The 5,447-nt window shown below is 31.3% G+C and overlaps 1 protein-coding gene across 10 annotated transcripts in view; it reads right to left on the bottom strand.

Annotated features, from left to right (window-relative positions):
* Positions 1-5,447, bottom strand: part of Pcdh15 (protocadherin related 15) — an 802,311-nt gene that overhangs the window by 305,756 nt on the left and 491,108 nt on the right. The gene's annotated exons all lie outside the window — the stretch shown is intronic.

Below are 5,447 nucleotides of genomic sequence, written 5' to 3'. Positions count from 1 at the left end.
TATTTACCATGAAGATGATATATATATATATATATATATATTGATATTCCATAAACAGTCATTCATCTTGGATAACCAGAGACATTCAAGATGTTTTGATAATTTATCAATCTCCTCTTGAGTGCATTCATAATGCCTAGCTAGAGAATGAAATAATATCTCTGAGAACTTCAGGTTATTGAGGTACTTGAAGGAGATAATCTACACCACTAAGTTAGCACTATGCATGTCCTATTATAGCTCATTCTAATTTGTTTTGCATAGTAACTTGATTAAAAGAGAACTCTTATCATTTATATTTACTTGAAATAGTAACTTTTACATGAGTACCTATAGGTCAGTATCTCGGCAAGTCCTTCAGTATTAACATTATGAAAAATTTGAAAAGCTTAATAAAGTATTACTAAACTTTAATCTTTAGATTGATTTGTAAGGATAATACCATTTTCAGATGTGATATGAGTGTTTTAAAAACTATCATGTCTGTTTAAAAGAATTGTATGGTATTTTCACGCAATATTAATGTCAAATTTCAGTGGATGCACATTAACACAGATGAACCTATTTTTGAATGACAATATTTATACTTAAAGGTTTTGGTACTTTGATGAGCAACAAATATAAGAATGTCAAAAGTTTAACAAAAGCCATGCATGGTGGCACATGTTTATAATCCCAGAAATCTAGGAGGTTGAGGTAGGAGGAATGCAAGTTTGTGCTCAACCTAGGTAACGTGGATACCAGCATCAAAAAAAAAAAAAAATCAGGGGGGGAATAATCAAATAATCAATCTCCTTAAAACTTAAATTCTTCCATTGTCAAGCTGCATCTTGATATCCTAATATATAGTCTGAATCTCATAAATATATTTGAATTATATAATCTATCAGTGGTACTGTCAAGTTTAGTCAATATTTGTATATTTGTAAGACCACTAACCGCTTGAGAACTACATGCTCAAAAGTCTCATGGACTCTGATACAAATGGACAGATAATGTTCTGGTTTAATTTTCCCATAGGGGCTGTAGATTTTATGTAGCAATTGTTTCTATAGATGATTTAAAGAGAATTAGTATTTTAAATCAATATATATATATAAAATGAATTATTTCTTTTTCCTTTTCTGACACAAAGTAATATTTACTTTATGCCAAAATACATATTTGGTTTATATCAAAATTGTAATTACTTCACTGATAGACACACAATTTTGGGAAGGCAAAATAAACTCTGACATGCACTCACAAAGAGAGAAATAATGAAGGCAAAAATAAATGCATATACAAATAGAGTGGTAAATAAATGTCTGAATAATAATAATAAGATAAACGAAAGCATCCCATTATAAATATGCCAATCTCCTGGATTTGAAAACAATTTAAGGTATCTGATGGGAATCAAAACATTAAAACACTCTATATTTTATGCTTGTTTATATATGTATATGTACAACATACAAATGTATACATATATACATATACATCAAAATTATAAAGCATAACAAGAAATTACAAGTTAATTCCAATCTGACAAATTTAATTAGTAGCGCTAGCCTCAAGCACATAAAGTGTTTTATATCAAATTTAGAACATTTAAAAAAGAATGCTGTGATTAAGTTCACAATGAAAGTGAACTACAAATGTCATAGTACATTAACCAAAATATATGATGTAGATAAATATCTATGTAATAATTTTGATAAATGTATAAATAATAATATAGTTTTATGGAACAGAAAAAGGAATAAATAAATGAAACACAGCAATTAGCAATCACAAAATCAACACCCAGTACCTACAGGAACTCCATCAGGTGGAACCTATTTGTGAATCAGATATGAAACAGACACTGTAATTAAATAATCATAACAATCAGAATATAAATGCATACTTGTAGGTAAGAAAAACAATACCAATATTTTCCAGAAAATTTAAACAACTTTTTCCCAAATGTATAAAAGTATTTTCTTAGTATTGTGACAAATATGATAGACTAATGATTTTAATTCATAATTTATTGCAAATGTCCATTTATAAGTATATGATACCTCTAAGTACAGTAAATAATACCTGTGTCTTGAAATTAAAACATTGTATGCAAGGCGATCAATTTTAAGTGAACCACTGTCTCTTTTACATGTTCAACAGGTCATCTTTTATGATTACTGAAGTAGTTATTTGCTTATAACTAGAATTCAGTAATTAACTTTTCAGCTTCTCTCACACCAAAAGATTGGAGGTATCAGACAAACCTTGTATGTCATGTACCCTTACTTACATTTGGGACAATTTTTAAACTATGATGTGGTAAAATTCCTATATATATTTTTCCATATATATGGGGTGAGAAATGAGGAGATCAATAGCCTAGGATGCAATGTAGGTGTTAGAAGGATAGAAAAAAGAGCTTTAAAAATATTTAGGAGACTAAATAGGAAGATCTTGAAGATTTCTTAATTGTGGTGAGCAAATGAATCATAGAAATCAAGGAAGACTCCTGGGTTTCTTATTTGATCGGCACAATGAAGTTTTAGGTAAATTTTCTAAAAAGGAAGATGATTTCAGAGAGTATACGAAGTTGGCTTAAATTGTGTATAATATTCTAAGAGTTTATATAAACGAAGAATATTTTTAAAAACTTTCTCACAAAGGGGTTAGAACATCTGTTCACTTTTTAGATGCATGAGTAAGTCAACTTATAAGAATGAGTTTTGTATCAAGTATTTTACCTAATTTATTTGATTGCTAAACAGTAATCACGACCCTACATATACATGATATCATACTAGAGAAATCTCTACAAAGTCAGAGACCAAGTGGTTGCATGAAAATCAGCACAAACTAGGGCCAGGGATTTAGCTCAGTGGTTTCACTGACTGCCTTGCAAGCACATGGTGCCGAGTTCAATACCCAGTGAATATGAGGCTCATAGCATTACAGCTATGACTTATAGAATTATAGCTCAAATATACAGATAACTCCAAAGCTCAAGTTCTTAAGGGACTCAGACTTTGAAAACTTCTCAGAGCACTTAGCCTAGCTGGATTAATAAATCTTCAAGGATAGATGTCTAGTAGTGTTTTCCAAATATTTACACCCAAGAGAAACCTTTACTCTATTTTCAACAATGTTTTTTGAATTCCACTAATTTCTAAAAGGTTCTTGAAACACAATTTTACCTATGTACTTGCAGTTTGAAAGAAAAGAGAAAACACAGGTTCATAAGCATGCATGTAAGCATCTATGGGGCCTAGTATGCAACTACTAAATAATTTGAATATGCTAATTATACAAAGATGCATAAATTTTGCTGTTTTAGTAAAATCTAAAACTCTATAACTTTAGGATTTGTTTTTTCTATAACCCCATGCTGATGTATGTATGACATAAATTAGGACAAACTTACTAGTATGATTTCAGTTGAAAAATGCAATTAAAACTATATAAAATTGAGAGACATAACCATATCTGGGTATTAATATATTTTAACCTGGATAAAACATATTAAGCTGATTCTAAGTGTTTTCTAGTGAAAATTCACTAAATGGAGATCATTACGCCATGATTCATGAAACTCCTTAAATTTAAGGGGACTCTAAACCCCTGAAATTGATGTATGAAATTGTATATATATCTGCACTTTTATGAGAAAGATTATTCCATTCATCAACTATAATTGTAGTTAGATTACAGTCAGAGTATTCAAAATAGAAACTGTCTAGGCATATTTAGGACTTCAAGATCAAGAAATTTGTTTTACATAAAATTTGGCTCAAGGTTATTTTATTAACCCTATAATAAGGTATTTAAGAACACCTTCAAAACCCTTCTCTGCAATATGGGAATTTGCATCTGGGAAATGAAAGAAAAGGAAGAATAATGGAAGAAAATAAAGCACAAAGAGATAAAAGACTAAAATTAAAAGCCTGCCAGGATGAAGGGAAGTGCTTGTGAGAATTGTCATCCTCTGTGGACAGTCTTCCCGCAAAACAATTGAAGGTGCCCTTTTTTTTTTGTTTGTTTTTTGTTTTTTGTTTTTTGTAATACCGGAGATTGAACTCAGGACCTTGTGCTTGCAAGGCAGGGTTTGATTTGGTACCACTGAGCCAAATCCCTGGCCCATTGAAAGTGCCTTAATTTGCTGATGTGATAATAAATCTCTAAATGATAGTTTGGGAAACAGCACCACTGTGCTGTTCAATTAGCCATATGTGACTACTTGCATGTAATCAGTAAAATTACACAAAATGTAATGGACATACTTTCAATCTGGTCACATTTAAAGGATTTAATTGCCACAAACTGCTAGGGGCTGCCATATTGGGCACCACTCCTCAAGAACATTTTTATCATCAAAGAAAGTTTTGTCAATGCTATTGATGATGGTGAAATCACTAAATCAGAAAATTTTACCTTGAAAATAACAAAACTACATGTGTATAAATATATATATATATATATATATATATATATAGAGAGAGAGACAGAGACAGGACATACATATATGTGCATACATATTCACATATTTATCTATGTATGTATGTTGGGAGGATATTGTGATAGTTCACAGAATGAAAACAAAATCTTTTGGAATTAGGATAGCTGTGAGGACCTCACAACGCCAAAGATCTTTTTTTCTGTGTCTTTCTACTATGTGTTTCATTGTACTACAGATGACAGTGTGCTTTCTCCGTCACGGCAGAAAACCTGGCTAGAAGCATTTCTAATTCATTTTCATGATGCCAATGCCTTACAGCTCTTAGTGACCTATAAATTTCTGAGAGAATTTTAGTTTGTCTGGTATAGACTTTCTATTCAGTTTTCATGTAAAATTACTTTGCCTGAGCAGGTAAAGTACACTAGTTTTCCTACTCTGGATCATTTTCTACTCATAAAGCAGGGTCACTAACACCAAAGGACAGGATGAGTGGAGCAGAGGAGCAGAAACACAAACAGCTACTGGCAGAGGTGTGAGCGGGTAGGGTGCCTACAAATGTGTTCTCCTTAAGTTATATTCTATCAGACTGGAAGAAAAAACCCAAATCAAATAAATGGCTTCCTTTATGATTTTTATGGTTTTCAATGTGTAGTGCCATTTTCCTTATAAGTAAATATACAAAAAGTTAAATTTCAATTAATTTAAGATTGTGGTCGAGATTTAGAAAACCCCAAATAAAACATTCACTTTATTAAATATACAAATTGCTTCAAACAGAAAAGGAATTGTCATTGAATGCAAGCAGACTTTTTAAAAGCAATTTAGAGGGCTGGGAATTAGCTCTGTGGTGCAGCCGCCTGCCTTGCAAGAGCAAGGTCCTAAGTTTGATTCCCCGGTACCAAAAAATAAATAAATATCTAGAAGCATTTTTGATATGGAATTAAATTATAACATTAAGCTTCTTTACACCCATTTTGCTTATTCTGTTCTATAGCTCATAAAGCCATGC

Source organism: Fukomys damarensis, unplaced genomic scaffold (assembly GCF_012274545.1).
Source record: "Fukomys damarensis isolate Sample0158 unplaced genomic scaffold, DMR_v1.0_HiC HiC_scaffold_20, whole genome shotgun sequence".
Lineage (NCBI taxonomy): Eukaryota > Metazoa > Chordata > Mammalia > Rodentia > Bathyergidae > Fukomys > Fukomys damarensis.
The sequence above is the reverse complement of the archived record's forward strand: the minus strand, read 5'-3'. Positions and strand labels throughout refer to the sequence as shown.